General features: G+C 42.3%; 1 protein-coding gene across 8 annotated transcripts in view; it reads right to left on the bottom strand.

The window, feature by feature from the left end:
- Positions 1–21,212, bottom strand: part of LOC139583754 (glucocorticoid receptor-like) — a 123,059-nt gene extending 101,847 nt beyond the window's left edge. For 5 of the 8 annotated variants that reach the window (XM_071415198.1, XM_071415216.1, XM_071415207.1 and 2 more), the window contains exon 1: positions 5,340–6,548. The gene's annotated coding sequence lies outside the window, so the exon portion shown is untranslated. Of the gene's footprint in view, positions 1–5,339; positions 6,551–21,031 lie in introns of those variants that run through there. The other 3 variants (XM_071415230.1, XM_071415249.1, XM_071415239.1) reach the window with 3 other exon arrangements.
- Positions 21,213–26,169: the final 4,957 nt, after the last annotated feature.

Raw genomic sequence — 26,169 nt, 5'->3', positions numbered from 1 at the left:
TTTGTGTGATTTTTTTAAATAAATAACGTTCTCAAGGTAAACTGACTATTTCTCAGGTCCAGATCGTAGAATATGCATATAATTTACAGATTAGGATATAAAACACTCTAAAGTTTCCAAAACTGTCAAAATATTGTCTGTGAGTATAACAAAACTGATTCTGCAGGGGAAACCTGAGAAAATCTAATCCAGGACGTGATATATATATATTTTTTTTAATCTGTGTTTCCTGGCCAGTCTTTCTTCCATTGAACGGGGTATCAATCAGATTGTTTTTCCAATGGCTTCCTCAGGCTGTGACCAGGCTTTAGACAGTTTCAGGCTTTTATTTTGAAAAATGAACGAGATTTTTCAAAAGTAGTCAGGTGTCCTCTGAATAGTTCCTGCGCTCGAGAGGGGAGCTCTCCATTTTCCTTTTCTCTCTTATTGAATAGGTTACGGTCCGGTTGAAATATTATCGATTATGTTTGTTAAAAACAACCTGAGGATTGATTATAAAAAACATTTGACATGTTTCTACGACCATTACGGATACTTTTTGGAATTTGTCGAACGGAACGAGGCTGTAGTTTTCTGAACATAACGCGCAACCCAAATGGCGTTTTTTTTTGTTATAAAAGTAATATTTATCGAACAAAAATAACATTTGTGTAACTGGGAGTCTCGTGAGTGCAAACATCCGAAGATTATCAAAGGTAAGCGATTAACTTTATTGCTTTCCTGACTTTCGTGACCATGCTAATTTGGGGCTAGCTGTTGTAGCATTGATTGATACACTCACAAAAGCTTGGATTTCTTTCTCTGTAAAGCATATTTTCAAAATCTGACACGATAGGTGGATTAACAACAAGCTAAGCTGTGTTTTGGTATATTTCACTTGTGATTGCATGATTATAAATATTTTTTGTAATATTTTTGAATTTGGCACCCTGCAATTCAGCGGTTGTTTAGGGAAATGATCCCGTTAAAGGGATCTGTGCGCAGAGAGGTTAATAACAGTCATCACATTAATTAAATTCACGTCACGACAATGCCTAGTCTCCCTTATGGCTCAGCTCAGGTGCCTATATAGTACACACACACACACACACACACGCCACACCATACATGTATTGAACCGTTCAGTACGGGGACCTCGGTTCGGTCCGCACTGTGAGGCCGAATGAAAGCATAAGAAAAAATGTGAAACACTGGACCTATTCTATTCCTACACTGTTGTATGCCTCCTGAGTAAATCTGTGCTGAAAAAACATTAATCTATTCTGTTAACTAGAACTTATGCGCACGTTGTAATCAAAATGTAAATCTTAAATTGCCACATTTAAAAACTGTCCTTCTGTGAAGCGCAGTCAGGAACTAGTTCAGTACGATGGCAAGGTCGATAAACCAGGAGGATTCGCCATCATCGTTTAAATCTCCAGTTTAAAAAAAATCTTTGACCCTTCTGTTGTTTTCAATGAAATTCAAATCAGCATTGAAAAAAGGAGCAAGTTTAAGTTTGTTCCACCTAAATGAGTCTGACCACAAGTTAGAGATCACAATCATGGCACACCAAATGTGTTTCATGGATCGTGGGAAAAGAGTAGGAATAGGCTTTTTTAGGCTACGTCTTCAAATGGTGCAACTGCTGTCGGCATCCAAAGTTTATCCAACTTGAATAAATGCTTGGAGGTAAGGACAACTGCAGTGGTGTAGTCTACGGCGATACGGCTATCACTTATTATTGATATCTACAAAGTGCATTGATGTGAATCACACTGCTGCTCTCATTTAGCTATTTGCGCCTTACAGATTGTGGATAGCTGTTCACAAATCTAAAATTGTATTTGAACCCAATAATGGTTCAATTCAAGAAGTTTAAGCTGCCTAGCAATCATTGTTTTTGAAACCAGTGGACAGCCAGTGGAAAAAAGTGTTCTTGCAACAGCTGCATAGTGCGGAGCCAAGACTACAAAATAAAAAAGTGGGGCTTATTGCTCAATCTAATTCACTGATTAAAAAAATCCACAGGCCTAATGGACACATGCTCAAACTTGCACACTTTTGATTGACCCTTTGTCTATTTTTGGACTTACACACAGGTTTTTATTTTTTACATCACAACTATGAAATAACACATAAGGAATCATGTAGTAACCAAAAAATATGTTAAACAAATCTTAAAATAGTCAACCTTTGCCTTGATGACAGCTTTGCACACTCTTGGAATTCTCTCAACCAGCTTCACAAGGAATGCTTTTCCAACAATTTTGAAGGAGTACCCACATATGCAGAGCACTTGCTGGCTGCTTTTCCTTCACTCTGCGGTCTAACTCATCCACAAACCATCTCAATTTGGTTGAGGTCGGGGATTGTGGAGGCCAGGTCATCCGATGCAGCACTCGATCACTCTCCTTCTTGGTAAAATAGCTCTTACACAGTCTGGAGATGTGTTGGGCCACTGTCCTGTTGAAAAACAAATGATAGTGGGACTAAGCCCAAACCAGATGGGATGGCTTATCGCTGCAGAATGCTATGGTAGCCAAGCTGGTTAAGTGTACCTTGAATACTAAATAAATCACTGACAGTGTCACCAGAAAAGCACCCCCACACCATAACACCTCCTCCTCCATGCTCTACGATGGGAATTACACATGCGGAGATCACCAGCACCACGTCTCACAAAGACACAGCAGTTGGAACCTAAAATCTCAAATTTGGACTCAAGACCAAAGGAAAAATGTCCACAGGTCTAATGTCCATTACTCATGTTTCTTGGCCCAAGCAAGTTTCTTCTTATTGGTGTCCTTTAGTAGTGGTTTCTTTGCAGCAATTCGACCATGAAGGCCTGATTCACACAGTCTCCATTGAACAGCTGATGTTGAGATGTGTCTGTTACTTGAACTCTGTGAAGCATTTATTTGGGCTGCAATTTCTGAGGCTGGTAACTCTAATGAACTGATTCTCTGCAAAATAGGTAACCCTGGGTCTTCCATTCCTGTGGCAGTCCTCATGAGAGCCAGTTTCATCATAGCACTTGATGGTTTTAGCAACTGCACTTGAAGAAACTTTAGAAGTTATTGAAATGTTCCACATTGACAGACCTTCATGTCTTAAAGTAATGATGGACTGTCAATTCTCTTTGCTTATTAGAGCTGTTCTTGCCATAATATGGACTTGGTCTTTTACCAAATAGGGCTATCTTCCATATACCCACCTACCTTGTCACAACACAACTGATTGACTCAAACAAATTAAGAAATAAATTCCACAAATTAACAGGGCACACCTGTTAATTGAAATGCATTCCAGGTGACTACCTCATGAAGCTGGTTGAGAGAATGCCAAGAGCATGCAAAGCTGTCATTAAGGCAAAGGGTGGCTACTTTGAAGAATCTGAAATATATTTTGATTTATTTAACACTTTTTTAGTTACTACATGATTCCATGTGTGTTATTTCATAGTTTTGATGTCTTCACTATTATTCTACAATGTAGAAAATAGTAAAAACAAAGAAAAACCCTTGAATGAGTAGGTGTTCTAAAACTTTTGACCGGTAGAGAGAGAGTGTGTGAGTGAATGAGTAAATATATATCCATTGATTCTTGAGGAATATAACTTATGCCTCATGAGCTTAGTTCAACTGTCACACTCAATGAGAACCCAAAATATAAGCTTGTTTTACACCAATGTTTGTAAACATTGTAAATGTTTAACATTGTAAATGTAAACATTGTAAAAAAACACTGTATAACCTCATAACATGATTAAAACAACTATTTGTATATCATGGAGGGTCAGTCCTTGCATCCATAGCTCTGTCTATTAATCTAAGAGTGGTTACATTTCTCCAGGCCCATCCCTCAGCTTTTTACCAAAAGAGGCGGGGCGACCATTTTGTTATTGTTTCACCTGTGGATTTACCCTTTAAAACAGCTGCATATTATCAAGATATCAAAGTGTCACCAACAAAAAGGAAAACAATAGGCCTACAGCAAATGTACTTTTCAGTAGTGCTCAAAGCATGCCATTCCATGAGCGCAGCATTTATTTTTCAACTCAAATCAATGAGCCCAATCAGTCCACCATGACAACAAATAAACAACAAAGTACGACTGGCTAATAAGTCCTTAGTTTTGGGGTTATGCTCAGGTAAAACAATTTGGCTAATCTATACTTCCATATTTATTCATTTATTGGAATGACTGGAATTCTGATATATTTACATTAAAAATCAAAGTCTCATTTAATCATATTGTTATATGTAGTAGAACGCAATGGGTTAGAAGCCTACATAACCAACCCATTAAGTAAAACGTAACATCCATATGGCCAGCTATGTAAACTTTAACATTGATTTATCCTGCAACATACATTTTTGTCTTCTAATGCCTCTTAAGGGGAAAGTAATCTACAAGTAACGGAATGTAATCAGATTACGTTTTTGAGTTAGGGTAATCCAAAAGTTACATTACTGATTACATTTAGAAAGAAACCTACCCAACCCTGCTAATGACGACAACTTTATTTCTCAACTCCTAATACTGAGCCAATTACACTCACTGGAGTACCTAGCATAGGCTTTGAAAACGCACACAATAATAGGCTACCAGTGCAGCAAGTGCCACTGACTGAGACAATCTTTCTTGACTTGAATATTAATTTTCACGAACACAGGGCTAACCAACTAAACAGCTGCTCTTAGCAAAAAATTAGTTAACAGCCTAACAGCCTATTAGCTAGAAAGGTAAGCGTTTACACTTGCTCCAATTATGCGGGAAATCAATCTACCAAATCTATTAATCTTAACATGTTGATTACTTCTCCTTTCCATTATCATTCACCTGTCAACAAGACAAGAGGTGAACAGTTGTGTGTGGGGTGGTCCCTGGTTGTCTGCGAGGGGGTCCCTGGCAAATAAAAGGTTGAAGACCCCTGTTCTCGCTAGCTAAATATGAAGGGTCGCAGTGGTGCAACCTGTTGGCTGCGACTGGGAATTGCATCAAGTTAAACAGGAGAAAGTGATTATCACATCATATAAACTAAAGTATGTACATGAAGCTTGTATGCTTAATGTGGCTAATAAAATCACCAATGGGCTCGGGGATTGACATGGCGATATAATGCTCTACTGAGTCGCCTAATTTTTACACTGACAAGGGCGTCGAACTAAAGAAGAGAGCACAGGGGTCACACTACCTTATAGCTGAATCATTGCACAATAAAATATCTACTAACGTTATGAGGTAACGTTGCGGGATGTATGGCTGTAACATACGTAACTACCTAGATCATGCAAGATAGCTACCAAATACAGTAAACAAGATGCAATCAAATTACACATTCGACGACATGTTACCTTAGTCAGAAATGGGAGTTTTCCAAACTAGATCATATCCATTCAGTTCGACTTTGCTGGAATTCTGAGCTCTATGGCTTCTAATCCGTCTTCACAGGAAATATTCCTCGTGTAACGCTGAATGGTTTGCTGCATTCCCGTTGAAAAAGTATTGATGTAGCTAGTTCGTGCGCTGTTATTCCCTTGCTCACGTGACGTAGCTATCTACAGTTTATATCTGGGGCTGGAAAACGTTTAAAAAGAAGCTAACAGGATGCAGTCAAGTTAGCTATTTTTGCTAGCAATCTACTGAACTCAGGCAGTAAGCAAAAACTAACATGAATTCGTTAGCTATAAATTCTAAATGGACAGCAGAATTGACATAACCAGCACTCTATGATGCAGTACAGTAGAATAGAATAATCATTGACATTACATAATATCCAAGCTAGCTGGCGAGCTACCGTTAACGTTACAGTAGTTACAGATTAAAACATTAGCTGGTGCTGCACATTAGCAAATTGAGGGCGGCTAGGTTGACACTTCACGGTAAACGCCCCTCTAAAGACAAACGGGACTACCGTTATACTCTAAAAAGCTGTCAAAAACACGGCTGCACACGTTGGCTGGCCTCTCAAGCCAATGTAGAAATAACGTATCCAGTAAACAAGCTAACTTGCAAATAGAAAAACACTTTTAAAGTGTATTCGATTACTTGTAACGTTGCCTCTCTTTATCAAGTTACGCCAAACTCGTCCATGCAACGTTAGCTAATTTCGCTAGCTATAACCAATGGTAGCGACGTTAACTAGCTTACGTTGGGTAGCTAGCTGCTACCTTTCAAAGCGTGGACTTTGTTAACGTTTGTCAATAATGACTAGTTATAACACATGATTGAGTTAAAACATATGATGTTACTTACGAATGACAACACATTGCTAGCCAATAAGTACGAAAACAGAGTCCTAGCTAGCTATAGCCAAACGGAGCGCGTGCCACTCAACTTCCAACGCAAAGAAACTTTGTAGACGACGTCCTTGAGGCGCGCTCCAGGTGACACTGCAGTATGTGACGCTAGCTAGCTATTCTAAACACAAACTAACAACGTTATATAGAGACATTTAAGTTCGGCACAATTGTGTAAACTTCAAAAGCACGGCAAACTGTGACTAACACGAATCATTTCAATGGCGCAACACAGTCCGTATAAAATGTACATAGGGGCGAAGGGACCTATGTGAGCAAGCCACAAAAAGGATTAGTCACAATAGTGGCGTTTGCGGTTCGCCTTCAAAATAAAAGGTCCTTCATTGAACGTGATGCAAGCGGATAAAAATAGTGTAATCACGCCATATTTTGGCTAAATAATGCTAAACAAGGTTGGAATATAGAAATTCAACAAAAAGCAATAATTTGTTAATTTGGTTAAAAAAATTAGAAATCTGTTTAACTCAAACTGTGAATGTATAAGACTTCAGAATTGTATTGGGGGCATACTTATATTTTACTGTACAGCCTTACCTATGGTTTGTGGATCCATGCAATGGGGTATCAGTCTACTTAGTGACACCCACAGAACACAACTGTGAAGTTTACACAAATATTAGCGTTGTAGTTCTTATTGAGGGACATTGACTATGGGAAATCACCTCCCCAGTCAGCCCATTGTGTGCATTGAGATTCATATTTTACTGTACGGCCTTACCTATGGTTTGTGGATCCATGAAATGGAGTATCTGCCTATATAATGACAACCACAGAACACAACTATGTAGAGTTTAAACAAATATTAGCATCTAACTCTTATTTCAGGACTCTGAAACCACTGTGAAATGAGCCACATTAGCTTAGCAGTCAACTTACTATGTGTATTGAACATTAATATTGCAATGTCAATATGCACAGTAGGCTGGATAGTGAGGTGATTACCCACAGTTAAAGTCCCACTATAAGAGCTACCCTACTGGGAACACCATGTAATTTCAACGTGAATAATTGGGTAATATTTGGTTGAGACATTAATCAATGACATTACAACCTATATTCACCCACTCAAAAAGACAGCAAAAAGGTAGTTGAATTTCCAATGTGTTATCACTATGCTTTTAAGCATCTACAAGTTAAAATGGGAATACAATACAAATACGATGTCAGATATTTAGTTTATTTATACAACAGATGAATGTGTTATCACTGTGCTTCGTCTAATAGCTTAACCAAATGACCTGGATCGCAGTTTAGATTACATTAAAAAGACATGATGCAGGTGATCAATGCCGTTCGAGATGTTACGCAGATTATTACAGGAATTATGAAGATCTCCACAGACCTGCGACGACCTATGCAAGCTATCTTGAACGTGCATGCTTTACATGATTACATAAGAAAATGTGGCTATGGATGTGTTATTCAATTTAAGGTTGAATGTTACATTAGTTTGTAAGATAACTTTAGGCTATTTACTGTATTACAAAAGTAATATTGAATTCTGTTTGGTTGACAACACAACCAAATATCAACATTTAAAATAGATCTATCTACTGCTTGGATAGTTCCATCTGAGCCACTGGCTTAATCCCATTCTTTAACTTTTATTTTTGGTTGAGTTGGAGATGTGAATCCAACATATCATTTGTTAACTTATCAACAAGTTCATTGGCTAAATGTATGTTATTTCAAAAGGGATATTGAATTGTGTTTGGTTGTCAAAGCAACCAAATGTCAACATTTGAAGGAGATTTCTCTTCTGCTTGGATAGTTCCATTATATGCCACGTCACCGTCTCAAACAAAAATCTAAGTTAAAGAATAGAACTAAATCAAATATAAAATAAATGCACTTTAAATACAGTTTAATTTGTTTTATTTCTATTCTTCAACTTAGATTTTTGGTTGAGATGGAAATGTGAATCCATCACATCAATTATTAATTTGTAGACAAACTGGAATTAAAGCCAAACTATACTGAACAAAAATATGAATGCAACATTTTTAATGATTTTACTGAGTTACAGTTCATATAAGGATCCACCCCTTTTTTTCAAATTTTCCCCTAAAATGACATACCCAAATTTAAATGCCTGTAGCTCAGGACCTGAAGCAAGGATATGCAAATTCTTGACACCATTTGAAAGGAAAGACTTTGAAGTTTGTGGAAATGTGAAATTAATGTAGGAGAATATAACACAGATATGGGCAAAGATAATACAAAGAAAAAAACAATCGTTTTTTGGTATTTGTTTTGTACCATCATCTTTGAAATGCAAGAGAAAGGCCATAATGTATTATTCGCGGCCTGCTGCGACAGAGCCTGGACTCGAACCAGGATCTCTAGTGGCACAGCTAGCACTGCGATGCAGTGCCTTAGGGCCTCCCGAGTGGCGCAGTGGTCTATTTACTTTTTAAGTGGAGATCACTCAACAAATCATTCTCACGATAGCACATTGGTAATACTCAGTGACAAATATCAAAGCTGGGCTTGGTTAAAACCCTGGATAGGAGACCAACGGTAGGTGTAAATAGATAATTTCTCCAGTAGGAGGTGCTGTCCAGCCTATTGTTTTTTCTGATAGTGGATATAACGATGAACATGTGACCTTGTTTTAAAGGTACAAATTTAACATATGTTAATATTTGGATACCATAATAATCTAATCCTGTGGTTTAAATTTCACCCTCAAAACAACAGTTTGATTACATTTTTCAAATCAAGAGTATTTTCCACGTAGATTACAAGTCACACTACGTTAACAAATTACGTTTAAACAACGTTGATTCAACCAGTTTGTGGCCAGTGGGACAACACTACTATTTGTGTAAACAATTCACAATTGTGTTCTGTGGGTGGCACTGAGTAGTAGACTGTTACCCCATTTCACTGAGCCACAATCCATACCAGAGGAGGCTGGTGGGAGGAGCTATAGGAGGACGGGCTCATTGTAATGGTTGGAATGGAATTTTATCAAAAACAAACATATGGAAACCACATGTTTGACTCCATTCCATGTATTTCATTCCAGCCATTAGAATGAGCCCATCCTCCTATAGCTCCTCCCACCCACCTCCTCTAATCAATAGGTAAGGCTATAGAGTGCTATATGAATATTCAATATGCACAACAGGCTGACTGGGAAGGTGATTTCCCACAGTCAAAGTCCTGCAATAGCTACAACGCTAATATGTGTGTAAACTATTCAGAGTTGTGTTCTGCGGGTGTCACTGAGTAGACGTATACCCCATTGCCTGGATCCACAAACCATAGGTAAGGCTGTACAGTAAAATGTAAGTATGCCCCCAATGCAATTCTGAAGTCTAATACATTCACAGTGTGATTAACTGATTTTTTTGTCCAAATGTACTAATTATTGTATTTGTGGAATGTATATAACATTCCAGCATTGTTTAATATTATCTAGTCTAAATATGATATGATTCCACTATTTGTATCGTTTGCGTCAATTTCAATTAGGGACTTTTCTTTTGAAGACAACGCGCGATTCCGCTATTGCGCTTAATTGTTATTGTGGCTAGCTTCACATAGGTGGCGAAGGGCATGGTCACAGCCAAAAACGCTATGGAAATTAACAAAACCTATGCCAGCTGGATCAGACCTATGCCAGTTGGATCTGGAGCGCTGTTTTTCTTTTTCTCCGCTCTCTGAAAGAGTAACTACATCAGTGGTGACCCATCATTCAGGGCAGGTGGAGCAGAGTCTGTTGTTTTGCATGTTATTTTGGCGTTAATGTGTCACATATCCGTTTGCAAACAATGTAAAAAAAATATACATAACTGAGTTAATAAAGCTGTATATAAACATCACCTCTTTTTTGCTTTCTTTAGTAAGTCAGCTCCAAAATGCAGGTGTTCAGCCTAGATCAGTGCTTTCTGTGGTGGTGGGGCAGCCAGCTGGAAAATATGGAGCATAGAGGTTGGTAATATTTTACATTTACATTTAAGTCATTTAGCAGACGCTCTTATCCAGAGCGACTTACAAATTGGTGCATTCACCTTATGATATCCAGTGGAACAACCACTTTACAATAGTGCATCTAACTCTTTTAAGGGGGGGGGGGGGGGTTAGAAGGATTACTTTATCCTATCCTAGGTATTCCTTAAAGAGGTGGGGTTTCAGGTGTCTCCGGAAGGTGGTGATTGACTCCGCTGACCTGGCGTCGTGAGGGAGTTTGTTCCACCATTGGGGTGCCAGAGCAGCGAACAGTTTTGACTGGGCTGAGCGGGAACTGTACTTCCTCAGAGGTAGGGAGGCGAGCAGGCCAGAGGTGGATGAACGCAGTGCCCTTGTTTGGGTGTAGGGCCTGATCAGAGCCTGAAGGTACGGAGGTGCCGTTCCCCTCACAGCTCCGTAGGCAAGCACCATGGTCTTGTAGCGGATGCGAGCTTCAACTGGAAGCCAGTGGAGAGAGCGGAGGAGCGGGGTGACGTGAGAGAACTTGGGAAAGTTGAACACCAGACGGGCTGCGGCGTTCTGGATGAGTTGTAGGGGTTTAATGGCACAGGCAGGGAGCCCAGCCAACAGCGAGTTGCAGTAATCCAGACGGGAGATGACAAGTGCCTGGATTAGGACCTGCGCCGCTTCCTGCGTGAGGCAGGGTCGTACTCTGCGAATGTTGTAGAGCATGAACCTACAGGAACGGGTCACCGCCTTGATGTTAGTTGAGAACGACAGGGTGTTGTCCAGGATCACGCCAAGGTTCTTAGCACTCTGGGAGGAGGACACAATGGAGTTGTCAACCGTGATGGCGAGATCATGGAACAGGCAGTCCTTCCCCGGGAGGAAGAGCAGCTCCGTCTTGCCGAGGTTCAGCTTGAGGTGGTGATCCGTCATCCACACTGATATGTCTGCCAGACATGCAGAGATGCGATTCACCACCTGGTTATCAGAGGGGGGAAAGGAGAAGATTAATTGTGTGTCGTCTGCATAGCAATGATAGGAGAGACCATGTGAGGATATGACAGAGCCAAGTGACTTGGTGTATAGCGAGAATAGGAGAGGGCCTAGAACAGAGCCCTGGGGGACACCAGTGGTGAGAGCACGTGGTGCGGAGACAGATTCTCGCCACGCCACCTGGTAGGAGCGACCTGTCAGGTAGGACGCAATCCAAGCGTGGGCCGCGCCGGAGATGCCCAGCTCGGAGAGGGTGGAGAGGAGGATCTGATGGTTCACAGTATCAAAGGCAGCCGATAGGTCTAGAAGGATGAGATATTGTTCTTTAGTTGAGCTGTGATTGGCTCAGTGTTCTGTCACACATGGGGACACTACTTTTTTACATTTAATTTGACCTTTATTTACCTAGGCAAGTCAGTTGAGAACAAATTCTTATTTACAATGATGGCCTACCAAAAGGCAAAGGGCCTCCTGCGGGGACGGGGCCTGGGATTAAAATAAATACAATATAAAATTTAGTAAAAGACACACATCACAACAAGAGAGACAACACAACACTACATAAAAAGAGACCTAAGACAACAACATAGCAAGGCTGCGACACATGACAACACAGCATGGTAGCAACACAATATGGTAGCAGCATAAAACATGGTACAAACATTATTGGCCACAGACAACAGCACAAAGGTCAAGAAGGTAGAGACAGCAATACATCACGCAAAGCAGCCACAACTGTCAGTAAGTGTCCATGACTGAGTCTTTGAATGAAGAGCTTGAGATAAAACTGTCCAGTTTGAGTGTTTGTTGCAGCTCGTTCCAGTTGATAGTGGTAGAGAACTGAAAAGAGGAGCGACCCAGGGATGTGTGTGCTTTGGGGACCTTTAACAGAATGTGACTGGCAAAACGGGTGTTGTATGTGGAGGATGAGGGCTGCAGTAGATATCTCAGATAGGGGGGAGTGAGGCTTAAGAGGGTTTTATAAATAAGCATCAACCAGTGTGTCTTGCGACGGACGGGTATACAGAGATGACCAGTTTACAGAGGAGTATAGAGTGCAGTGATGTGTCCTATAAGTAGCATTGGCGGCAAATCGAGCGGCTAGAACATCTAGCCGCTCGAGAGCACCCTTACCTGCCAATCTATAAATTATATCTCCATAATCTAGCATGAGTAGGATGGTCATATGAATCCGGGTTAGTTTGGCAGGTGGGGTGAAAGAGGAGTGATTACAATAGAGCAAACTAAGTCTAGATTTAACTTTAGCCTGCAGCTTTGATATGTGCTGAGAGAAGGACAGTGCACTGTCTAGACATACTCCCATGGAATTGTATGAGGTGACTAACTTCAAGCTCTAAGGTAGTAATAACACCTGTGGGAGGATGGGCATTCTTCTTACCAAACCACATGACCTTTGTTATTGAGGTGTTCAGAACAAGTTTGAGATCAAATTCAATCAAATGTATTTATAAAGCCCTTCTTACACCACCTGATGTCACAAAGTGCATACAGAAACCCAGCCTAAAACCCCAAACAGCAAGCAATGCAGGTGTAGAAGCACGGTGGCTAGGAAAAACTCCCTGGAAAGGCCGGAACCTAGGAAGAAACCTAGAGAGGAACCAGGCTACGAGGGGTGGCCAGTCCTCTTATGGCTGTGCTGGGTGGAGATTATAACAGAACATGGCCAAGATGTTCAAATGTTCATAGATGACCATCCATAGCCACAGGCAGAACAGTTGAAACTGGAGCTATAGGGGAAGGTCCGGGTGGGCATCTACCCTCGGTGGCGGCTCCGGTGCGGGACGCAGACCCCGCTCGTGGCGCCGCCAACTTGTGGCGCCTCTGGTGCGGAGATCGTCGCCGGAGACTCCGGACCGCAGACCGTCGCGAGAGACTCCGGACCGCAGACCATCGCGGGAGACTCCGGGCCATGGATCGTCAATGGAGGCTTCGTGCGTGGAGCAGGCACAGGACGTACCAGGCTGGAGACACGCACTGGAGGCCGGGTGCATGGAGCTGGCACAGGATATACCAGGCTGGAGACACGCACTGGAGGCCGGGTGCATGGAGCTGGCATAACCCGTCCTGGCTGGATGCTCACTTTAGCCCGGCAAGTGCGGGGCGCTGGAACAGGACGCACTGGGCTGTGAAGGCGCACTGGAGACACGGTGCGTAGAACCGGCACACATTGTAGCGGAACGGTAACACACACCTCAGGGTGAGTGCGTGGAGGAGACACAGGACGCACCGGACTGAGGAGGCACACTGGAGACCAGATGTGTGAAACTGGTGCATATGACACCGAACTGGTGTCACGATCCTCAGCACGCCCGCTCTGCAGCGCTCTCAACGCCAACACCTCTCTCCGGAATCTTTCATCGAGTTCCTCACTCGACTCCCTGACTGGCTCTGGTTCACCCTTCGGCTCCGCCGATCACTCCGTGTGCTGCCACGGGCTTCCGTCGTGGTTGCGAACCCCGGAGTCGTCGTTGATCCTCCTTCGCGGCCTCTGCCTGCTTCCATGGCAGGGTCTTGTCCCCTGCCATAATCTCCTTCCATGTCCATGATGTCCTCCACTCCCTTTTTTCCCGGGCCCAGGATCCCTGCTCCTCCTGGCCACGCTGCTTGGTCCTTTGGTGGTGGGATCTTCTGTCACACTCGTTGATGGAATGATCGGACCAAGGTGCAGCGTGGTAGGCGTACATCTTTCTTTTATTTAAATGACTTGCTGCTACACAGCAACTAAACAAAATCAAGATCCCACAAACTAAAAGGTGGAAAAAAGGCTGCCTAAGTATGATCCCCAATCACTGCCTCTGATTGGGAACCATACCAAACAAAGAAATAGGAAAACTAGATTGCCCACCCTAGTCACACCCTGACCTAACCAAAATAGAGAATTAAAAGGATCTCTAAGGTCAGGGCGTGACACCTACTGCCTGAGCTATGTTGTTGATGTAAATTGATAAGAGCGTGGGGCCTAGGATCGAGCCTTGGGGTACACCCTTGGTGACAGGCAGTGGCTGACACAGCAGATTTTCTGACTTTATACACTGCACTCTTTGAGTGAGGTAGTTAGCAAACCAGGCCAAAGTCCCCTTAGAGACACCAATACTCCTTAGCCGGCCCACAAGAATGGAACGGTCTACCGTATAAAAAGCTTTGGCCAAGTCAATAAAAATAGCAGCAAAATATTGCTTAGTATCAAGGGCAATGGTGACATCATTGAGGACCTTTAAGATTGCAGTGACACATCCATAACCTGAGCGGAAACCAGATTGCAGAAACCTGAGAGAATACTATAGACATCAAGAAAGCCAGTGAGTTGATTATTGACAAGTTTTTCCAACACTTTTGATAAACAAGTGTCATGACGTTGGCCTGGGGGTAGGTTTATGACAGTCATAAATACCTCTTTCCCCCCTCCCCCGCTCCTCTTCCCTACTCTACTGATGTGACATTAGAAAGCCCCTTTGGTTAACATAGAGATTCTGGGAACATCAGAAGTTGGGGGGAAATTAACTATATTCTGGTAATCCGACCAACTGAACATATGCGGTGGTACTTAAGGTATATTATGTCAGTTCGGTTGCCCTCTGACACATTCTCATCAATGATAGAATGACATAAACTCTACTGTGGAAAGTCTAAACATCAGAGGTATCGGATTCACATGGAATTGTTGTTTAATTCAAATGTTTGAATGTGAAATTATTTGTGAAGAGATTAAATGTAATTTTAGCTTCCAAATGAGAGATTTGGGTTTTCATAAGTTTGGGCCTCTGCTCAACCAGTGGCCCGCCCCTGTGAAGAGACATGGGTTACAAACTTTTCAGACACACCCCTCTCCCTCCACCTATATAAGCCATTGACAAAAATATAACTTCCTGTTCCGAGGATATGAGGGTGACGATCTCATGTCAGAATGGTTCAGGTAATAACTACAGAACTAAGCCAACATCAGCATGAGCTTTGGTTGTGAATGGTATGAACTTTGAACTCGTATTCACTACAGCAGTGATACCTCCTAGCCGTTGAGTTAGCAACAGCTGCTACAAACGCAGGTTAGGAAGGACAGTCAGAGTATCCCGTCTACTACACAACGACGTTACTACAACGTATCCAGTGACCACCAGAGACATTCTTCAAAGGACAGAGGACTCGGTTTGGCAACACGGTCTTCCATCTACCACCAACCTACTGAAGCGCAGCTCAGAGTAAATATTTATTGCATTTTCCTTTTCCAAATGGGCGGTAATTTAGAATGCATAAGATACTGTATTTACGATAGCACAGCTTCGCCTCTGTTCCAGTCTCCCGCTCTTTCACTAAAACCCAGCCCCCTTTCCTTTGTGTAACAAGCTGTCATATCTGTTCCGCCCGCTAGGGACGTTTTCATTTATGACGGCAATTTGTAATCAAGTTATGATTTAATTGTGTATGTGTGATTCTGTGTGATTAGTTAGGTATTTAGTAAATAAATAATTAAACCCAATTTTGTATTGCTGATTCAACTTGTTAGCCAGGATTCTTGCAGATAACCAAGAATTTACAACTTTCAGAATATGAGACTGAAGTAAGATGACGATTGATGTTGACTGTTATTGATGTAAAATATTGCTAAATCTTTAAGAGTTTATTCGGAAGATAACAGCTCTATAAATATTCTTTCGTGGTGCCTGACTCTCTAGGTAATTACATGTACCCAATTAGCTCAATCAGGCGATATTAATTACGGAGAAAGTATTTTATAGAATAGCATGTCATAGCAATTAATCCGGCATAGCCAAAGACACGACACAAGGCAAAATAGACCTATAACAGTTAGGATCAGCTTGATCTCCCCCTTAAATAAAGGACGAACTGTGGCTGCCTTCCAAGTAATGGGAACCTCCCCAGAAAGGAGTGACAGGTTAAAAATGTTGGAGATAGGCTTGGCGATGACAGGGGCAGCAACCTTAAAGAAGAAAGGGTATTAACCATCTGATCCAGATGTTTTTTTGGGGTCAAGTTTAAGGAGCCCCTTTAGCACCTCAGACTCAGTGACTGCCTGCAGGGAGAAACTTTGTAGCGGGGCAGGGGGAAAAGATGGAGAAGCATCGGGGATAGTCGCATTAGAAGGGGTGGGAGATGAGGAAATGTTGGACGGGTAAGGAGTCATGGCTGAGTCAAATAGGAATCCTGACTTAATGAAGTCGTGATTGAAGAGCTCAGCCATGTGCTTCTTGTCAGTAACAACCACATCATCAACATTAAGGGACATGGGCATCTGTGAGGAGAAGGGTTTATTCTCCAGGACTTTAATCGTTTACCATAACTTCTTGGGGTTAGACCTACAGAGAGATAACTGCTCCTTAAAGAACTTTGGCCTTCCGCCTGAACGATAGCCAGTCAGCCTGAGTATGCGTGTGCCGAGCCTTTCGCCAAATGCAATTCTTTAGGTGAGTGCTACACCGCAAATTCTACAGGTAGAGCTTAAATTCAAGTGCTGCCATAGAGGTACATTAGAAGTGCCCATCCAAGAAGGCCACAGATAAAATGTCAAATCATGTTATATCTACCTTATCCTTGATTGGACAGATCATGTCAACGTCATACTTTCAAAATCTTAGCTAGCAAGCAGTCATCATGAATCAAGTCAACAATCTACTGGAAAATCCTTTTCAACCCTCATCATACGAAGATGAATTATAGATAAAACGTATTGGTGCTTATCGGCCATTGGACATAAACATTACACAAGTTGAAAATCGCAAATTCAACAATGGGTGGTTTGGAAGGAATCAGTGGCTAACTGCAAGCAATCACTAACCTGCTATTCAGTGGAGTGGGTGTGTGGTCCAAGTCTGTGTTGAAGGGTCTCTTTTCCAAGCTTAAAATGATAAATATTCACATGCAATACCATGGGCCAGAAAATATTCAATACATTGGCCATGCTGTCAATCAAGACTGAAAATACATTCTGAATGGTCATCCAACTTGGAATTCCAAGTCGGGAACTCAGGCCTCTTTCTGAAGATCACTGACGTCATGATTCAACGTTGTTTTTTTTCAGAGTTCCAAGTTGTCTTGAAAGCACCATAAATCCGTAGAATGCCAGACTTTGATGGCAAAGTTTGATGATGAAATTTTCACACAAGAAAATCCGCTGCGCCACCTTGTTCAAGTGAGCACAGCACAACAAGTTGACTCCAAAAATGTATTGAATGCTGCTGCATAAATGTTGTAATATGCCAGGGAGATATGTATACTGTAGCTAATGAAGTAATTTTAAGTGTATGTCATGTAGTAAGCTGTTAGTAGCCCATGTACGTCACCCTAATAAGTTGGTCCCTTTTCCCCTCATAACTTAGCCTACTGTTCTGACTTGGTGGTGCACATGTAGCCTTTAGCCTGTTTTAGAGAAATGTAATCATCAAATATTGTAAGCGCTTTCGTTGTCTGCTTATATACCCCCTTTATTTATCCTATCGTTCTGACTTGGTGTACAGGGACAATACTGTAAGAATGACCAATGTTCTGAATTCTGTCGCTGTACATTTCAAAAGTGCTCAACAAATAGTTATATTGACTACATTCGTCCTAGCTCGCTCATTAGCTCATTAATGTCTTAATCGAAATTACGGATTGCCTCTTATCCACTCGTCGTCCCCTTATGCCATAGTTTGTACATCTCAATTGTCAGTAGAAACCACATTTGTTTAAGCAAGTCAACCATATCAGCTATATTTTTTAAAAGGCAGTAAATGATCTGGCTGAATGAACTGTTTCGCTGCCAGACAAGGCTCCGCTGACTGCCAGGTGTAGCAGTGGTAAGGATTCACTCCATGGTGGTGAAAAGAAAGCTCTGCTGTTGGGACAGCTTTATGTAGGCCCTAACAATTTGTGGGCAACGTTTGTCACGGTTATAGTGAAATTAATGTATTGTTTTTTTTGCCCCACCAAGATTTACATGCTAAAATCGCCAATGATCTACATATCTGGAAAAATAATTATCGGATTCGATGAAATGCAATAGTCGCTAAACGTGAGACTTTGAACTGCTAGTAAAGAAGAGACTCTGGCTAAGAACTGACATGCGCAGAGAGAGGCTAATAACCAATGTTATTCACACTTAAGTGAAAATCAGGCATCTTCACTGTTACAAAGTAACAATACATGTTTGTCTGACATTAACAATTCAACCTGTTAGCAGGACCTGTCTAGATTGCCGTAATACTATAAAAGAACAGTACAATTAACTGTAAATATACAGTAAGATGCATGAGAGAGAGAGCTTGATAGGCAGATGTTTGTATGTGCCACAATAACACCTTATTAAAAGGCCTTCATGCAATGGCAATAGTAACAATATGTTACTGCATTTATAAAGTGCTCATACATGGTACTCACAATCAGTGCACGAAACCTTAACCGTTTGTAATTTTGAGACCTTGTGGATGATGAATCTTGGAAATTAATTGACACATTTCTGGATCTAGTCTGAGGTTTTGACTTCATTAATAACACCGCAGTCATTTATTAGGCCAACTGTAGGTGGAATTGTGTAACCATAAAGACCTGAGGTCAACAGTTTTGGAAAGCTGTGCTGTGACCTCGCAATAACCAAAATGATTCATACTAAAATATGTTTATCATAATAAACTACTTGTAATTTCCCCACAACACAAACTAAAAAGGATGCATGAGGTCACAAAGAGGTCCAGGACCAAACATGACCTGGCTGCATCATTCTGGACACACACATTCAGGATACATCTATATACCAAGGTGGTCTGTTACAAAGTATGAGGTTCTACAGCTGTTTGAGTGAAGTGAGGTGGGTGGTGCACCAGGGAGGTGGGTTCAGGGTCTAGGACAGAGGAGACAAGGCAAATACAGGGTTCCATGTAAACCAGTTGATTAGGGCTGACGGGTGTGTCATTGGCATGCGGATGGCTCATTAACAGGGAGCAATGGCTTGAGAGAGGCAGGAGAATGCACACATCCCCCTGGGGCCACAGGGAGAGAAGAAGATTTTTATTTTTTTTTAATCACACTGTTCTAAACAGATAGGGAACACTCCGCTTAATGTCCAGCCAGAATAGGCCCTCCCACTATTGAATAAACAGTGAAGTTAGTTGCACCATTGGGGACAACGTGTCATCAATTGATGTTACGGATATTGTAGTTTCAAAGAAGATAATATACATATATATATAAAGAAGAGACTCTGGCTAAGAACTGACATGCGCAGAGAGAGGCTAATAACCAATGTTATTCACACTTAAGTGAAAATCAGGCATCTTCACTGTTACAAAGTAACAATACATATACATATAGTATACAGTAGCAAATTGTTGCATCATGTATCGATCTCCATGTTTATTATGTATGAAAACAAGATGAAATCAGTGAAAAATCTGAACTGCTCTGGCGAATCTGCTCCTCGACCCAAACCTAAATGCTGCTTGTTCACATTTGTAACCTTCCTTGCAACAACAGCAGGACCAAGACATCTGCTTAAGAAGGAGGGCGTTCCCCTTTTTAAAGAATGTCAAGAACTCCACTGACCCAAATAATCAAGCCGCTGGCATGAGCAGTGGCTATGCAGTGTGGATCTCAGAGTTGCTATTTATACAGCATGATTTATGTCACTTCAACTAAATCAGCCTCTTTCTTCCCTTTTCTCTGATTAAGGAATTTCGGTGGAGAAATATGCAGGTATGGAGGAGCTCAGCTTGAAGGGTTCCCTCCTTATCTTGTGAAATTAATACTCATTGACACTTTCTTTTTATTAGGGAATGTGCATAATAGAACGAATGTGCTGCTCATGCATGCTCTTACGAAAAGTGATTTGCAGCCTTGAGGGTGTTTACTTTTTTGTAAAAAGTGAATCATGTCGAGTCAGTATCCTAATTTCCTGGCACATGCACTAAGCCACAACCATGGCGTAGGAGCACATGCTCACATTAACTGCCCAATTGCTAGGATCTTTCCATGACATTCACTGACCAGGTGAAATCTATGATCCCTTATTGATGTCACTTGCTAAATCCACTTCAAATCAGTGTCAATGAAGGGGAGGAGACAGGTTAAAGAAGGATTTTTAAGCCTTGAGACAGAGACATGGATTGTGTATGTGTGCCATTCAGAGGGTGAATGGGCAAGACAAAATATGTAAGTGCCTTTGAACAGTGTATGGCAGTAGGTACCAGGCACATCGGTTTGTGTCAAGAACTGCAAACCTGCTGGGTTTTTCACACTCAGTTTCCTGTGTGTGTCAAGAATGGTCCTCCACCCAAAGGACATCCAGCCAACTTGACAACTGTGAGAAGCATTGGAGTCAACATGGGCCAGCACCCCTGTGGAATGCTTTCAACACCTTGTAGAGTCCATGGCCCCATAAATTGAGGCTGTTCTGACATGAGGGTGAAACTCAATATTACAAAGGTGTTCCGTATACTCAGTAAAGCAAAGTTCAAATAGGAATACAATGTCAGATATTGTTTATTTATACAATAGATTGTGTTATTACTGTGCTTCATAATTTTTTCTGATTGTGGATATAATGTTTAAGATTTGACGTTGTTTTAAAAGGTACAAATGATTTTCCCTAATTAGGAATTGGAGCTCAACATAAGCAATGAGAAAGAGAGAATGGTCAAAAGAGGCTTATTTTCAAAGGAAGTTTTTTTGCGAAACAAAAATACTAATTTCCCCCTTGGGGATCAGTGGCGAATTGTCTCTTGACATGGTTCGTCCGGTGGAGTTGACATGTTTTTGTTCAGCTGTGTCACAGTGGGTAGGAAAGTGTGGGGGCATAATACCTTTTTCTGACGTTAGGAGAGCACAGGTTGTTTAGGTGTTAGTGTAGAGAAGGATTCCAGGGTGGGAGGCAGAGAGTGGAAGTACGGAGCTCAGTCCAGTAGCTATGCGTGGGTAAAAATCACCAGGGAAACCAATCCCCCCAAAAATTAAATACTTGCGTTTGTGTCACGTCTACTCCCGCTCCCCCCTCTACGGGCGTTGGACATCGCCGGTTTACAAACCACTGGCCCTGGCAATCATCATTACGCACGCCTGGCAACATCGTTTCGCGCACCTGCGCCTCATTATGAGGCACACCTGTACTCCATCACGTCACTGATTACCTACCCCATATCTGTCACTCCCTTAGATCCGTTCCCAAGGCAGTATTGGTTATGTGTTTCATGTCCAGAAGCTACTCTTGTTTTGTTTCGTTCCATGTTTATTGTACTATTAAATTCATCACATGCTTTCCCGACTCTCAGTGTCTCGGTTACAGTTTGCTCTATAACCTGTTAGTTCATATGCCTTGACACCGTAATATATAGGCCTAAGGCCGAGACAATGAGAAGACAGTGGCATAATAAATTCAACCACACATTTGTTTCATTACAAAACTGGAGAGCAACATCTGTCCGGTATAGTCTAATCACATGACCTACAGCAAATTACCTATTTTTTGGGTCGGCACAAAACTACCTTCATACTTTTATTCATTTTTTAAAACCGGTACCAGTTACCTTCAGATGAGTTCTGAGACACTTGTGGGGGTTGTAGAGCAAAACAGAGAACACCATCGTGTTCCCCTTTCCACAGTGGTGTCACATTAGTTTGTAGCCCAGACGGTACTGACTTCAGATGAGTAGCCTGACACCTGTGGGGGTCATAGAGCCTTATTGTACCAGGTAAGTTGACTGAGAACACACTCTCATTTAAAGCAATAACCTGAGGAACAGTTACAGGGGAGAGGAGGGGAAATGAATGACCCAATTGGAAGCTGGGGATGATTAGGTGGCCATGATGGTATTCAGGCCAGATTTGGAATTTAGCCAAGACACCAGGGTTAACACCCTTACAATAAGTGCAATGGGATCTTTAGTGACCACAGAGAGTCAGAACACCCATTTAACATCCCATCCAAAAGACAGCACCCTACACAGCGCAATGTACCCAATCACTGCCCTGGGGAATTGGGATATACAGTATATATTTTTTTAAATTCTTTTTTTAACCCCCTTTTTCTCCCCAATTTCATGGTATCCAATTGTTAGTAGTTACTGTCTTGTCTCATTGCTACAACTCCCGTACGGGCTAGGGAGAGACGAAGGTCGAGAGCCATGCGTCCTCCGAAACACAACCCAACCAAGCCGCACTGCTTTTTAACACAGCACGTATCCAACCCGGAAGCCAGCCACACCAATGTGTCGGAGGAAACACCGTACACCTAGCAACCTGGTCAGCGTGCAGTGCACCCGGCCCGCAACAGGAGTCGCTAGTGCACGATGAGACAAGGATATCCCTACCGGCCAAACCCTCCCTAACCTGGACGACGCTAGGCCAATTGTGCGTCGCCCCATGGACCTCCCGGTCGCGGCCGGTTGCGACAGAGCCTGTGCTCGAACAGATGCAGAAGTCCGACATCGGCGGATGTAGTGGATTGAGACCAGTGGAGGCTGGTGGGAGGAGCTATAGGAGGACAGGCTCATTGTAACGGCTGGGATGGAAGGAATGGAACGGAGTCAAACGTGGTTTCCATATGTTTGATGTGTTTGATACTGTTGCATTTATTCTATTCCAGCCATTACAATGAGCCCGTCCTCCTCCCACCAGCCTCCACTGATTGAGACACATCCAATGCAAAAAAAATGATTTTTTTATTATGTTATTTAGATTGACACATGTTGTGTTAATGGACTCTAGGGAGTTTTAACGTGCATGTGCACATGCACTCATTTTCGAATCAGAAAAGCAGACAGGATGGGTCTTGTGATGCTACTTTTTAGGCCAGAAAACGTGTCTACGGTGGACTCCCTCCCATTTTGGATGAATACCCGGTAAAATATGTTGTATTGCCTGGTGAAATACAGTACAACATTTACAGTTGCCTGGATTTGTGGTGGGGTAATTTTATTTTCCTGCAGATGGCCTGATTCCCTTTTTATTCAAAGAAAAACTGGAACAATATTTAAAATATTTATACAGTAATTGGATCCCTGATGGACTGTAATAGAAAGAATATGCTGTTGCTTGGGAGCTTTTGGTTCAAACAAACACAAACCAGGAAAAAGGACCTCTTGTGTTAAGGATTGCTCCAGAAAGCATATAGTCCATTCGGAAAGTATTCAGACCCCTTGAATTTTTCCACATTTTGTTACATTGCATTCTAAAATTAAATAAAAATACATCCTCAGCAATCTCCACACAATACCCTATAATGACAAAGCGAAAACAGTTTTTTAGATATTTTTTGCAAAAGTATTCAAAATAAAAAACATGAATACCTTATTTACATAAGTATTCAGACCCTTTGCTATGAGACTTGAAATTGAGCTCAGGTGCATCCTGTTTCCGTTGATCATCCTTGAGATGTTTCTACAACTTCATTGGAGTCCACCTGTGGTTAATTTATTGATTGGACATGATTTGGAAAGGCACACACCTGTCTATATCAGGTCCCACAGTTGACAGTGCATGTAAGAGCAAAAACCAAGCCATGAGGTCGAAGGAATTGTCCCTAGAGCTCCGAGACAGGATTGTGTTGAGGCACATATCTGGGGAAGGGTACCAAAACGTTTCTGCAGCATTGAAGGTCCCCAAGAACACAGTGGCCTTCATCATTCTTAAATGGAAGAAGTTTGGAACACCAAGACTCTTCCTAGAGCTGGCCGCCCGGCCAAACTGAGCAATCGGGGGAGAAGGGCCTTGGTCAGGGAGGTGACCAAGAACCTGATGGTCACTCTGACAGAGCTCTAGAGTTCACCTGTGGAGATGGGAGAACCTTCCAGAAGTACAACCATCTCTGCAGCACTCTACCAATCAGGCCTTTATGGTAGAGTGGCCAGGCGGAAGCCACTACTCAGTAAAAGGCACATGACAGGCCGCTTTAACTATTTGGCCTGAATGCCAAGCATCACGTCTGGAGGAAACCTGGCACTATCCCTACGGTGAAGCATGGTGGTGGCATCATTATGCTGTGGGGATGTTTTTCAGCAGTAGGGACTGAGAAACTAGTCAGGATCGAGGCAAAGATGAACAGATCAAAGTACAGAGAGATCCTTGATGTTAACCTGCTCCAGAGCGCTCAGGACCTCAGACTGGGGTGAAGGTTCACCTTCCAACAGGACAATGACCCTAAGCACAAGGCCAAGACAACGCAGGAGTGGCTTCGGGACAAGTCTCTGAATGTCCTTGAGTGGCCCAGCCAGAGCCCGGACTTGAACCAGATTGAACATCTCTGGAGAGACCTGAAAATAGCTGTGCAGCAACGCTTTCCATCCAACCTGACAGAGCTTGAGAGGATCTGCAGAGAAGAAGGGGAGAAATTCCCCAAATATTGGCGTGACAAGCTTGTAGCGTCATACCCAAGAAGACTCGAGGCTGTAATTGCTCCCAAAGGTCATTCAACAAAATTAGCAAACATTTTTTTTAAATCTGTTTTGGCTTTGTCATTATGCGGTATTGTGTGTAGATTGATGAGGAAAACAACTTAATCAATTTTAGAATTGATTAACTAGATGCTGAGGGGACTTGCTTTCATTCAGCCTCAAGAGCATTGGTGAGGTCGGGCACTGATGTTGGGCGGTTAGCCCTGGCTCGCAGGCGGCGTTCGATGGGGTTGAGGTCAGGACTCTGTGCAGGCCAGTCATGTTCTTCCACACCAATCTCAACAAACCATTTCTGTATGGACCTCCAGCTATGCTAGGTTGGCGATACCAGTTAGTCTAGTTGTGGGAAGTAGAGGTAAATGCCACCTGTATAAAGATTTGGATCTACCTGTATCAAGCCGACTGTCAAACTCTCACCGTGGCCTGAAGATTTACATCAATATTCCATGGTGTATCGTCACCTGCTTTGCATTGTCTGGCACGACTCTTTAACCTACATTCCGCTCTTCTTCTGTGAACTTAGGCCACCTGCTGGGGGTGCATTACTGGCCGGAGGTTAGCAGCAGTGCTATTTACATTTCCTGCACACCAGCAGCTATGTGTCCCACCCGTCCATCAAGAGGAGTCTCTCGTAGTGGCGAATCTCAACGAGCCTATGAAGTCTGGCAACGCAAGATTAGCTGGTGACAGTAACTAAGAAACTAGTGTTGCTGCTGCTGGGACTCTGGTGAGATAGATTTCAGACAGAGATTCAGACTCAGAGCAGATTTGAGTGCAAGATCCCATATCTTGAACAGAGTCTTTGGTAACACATGGCTCTTATACCTCTATAGAAACAATGAAATTGCTCTAGTAACAATATTGTTGGAATAAGCTGCTGAAATAGACCAGCAGACCTCTTACAAACATTTCAATTAAGGAAGTTATTGTTGCCTACTCTTCCATGACCTGGGCTTCATGACATCCCAGTGTAAGGTGTAGCAACATGGAGCTCAGAGCAAACCCCTGAGTCTCCCATAGTTTCATACCCTTAAACCCGTAGTGCGATTCAGACTCAGCACCCCTGACTCAACAGTGGGAGGATTTATTGAGCTGATAACTAAATCTGACTCAAATGCCCTTTCAGCCACAAAGCTGAATGTTTAATATGACAGGAAGAGCTTGATGCCTGTCACACTCACACCCTTGTGTCAGAAACAACACAGTTGTTTCTCAAGAATACACTGGCCCGGCATTATTTATCCGGCATTGGGAAGAGGGGGAGACAAACCTTAAAGTAAAAGTAAAGTAAAGTGTTTTTTTATTTTTAAACAGTTCGACATAGACTACGCTGCCATTACATAGCCTGAAGTGAACCAAAACAACTATGACCACGTTTGTTTGTTAAGACCTATCTGAAGTGTACAGGGTTGCTGTCTTCAGATGTCTGAAGAATGCCATGAATGCCTTATCCAAACCAGTCACAAGGCGCTCACCTGACTGCTGTCCATTTGACCATGAGACAACAGACAGTTTCCCTCATCACCGGTGTCACGCAGGCTCTATAAGATGTG

Source organism: Salvelinus alpinus, chromosome 1 (genome assembly GCF_045679555.1).
Source record: "Salvelinus alpinus chromosome 1, SLU_Salpinus.1, whole genome shotgun sequence".
Classification (NCBI taxonomy): domain Eukaryota; kingdom Metazoa; phylum Chordata; class Actinopteri; order Salmoniformes; family Salmonidae; genus Salvelinus; species Salvelinus alpinus.
This window is presented reverse-complemented; position numbering and strand designations above follow the sequence as displayed.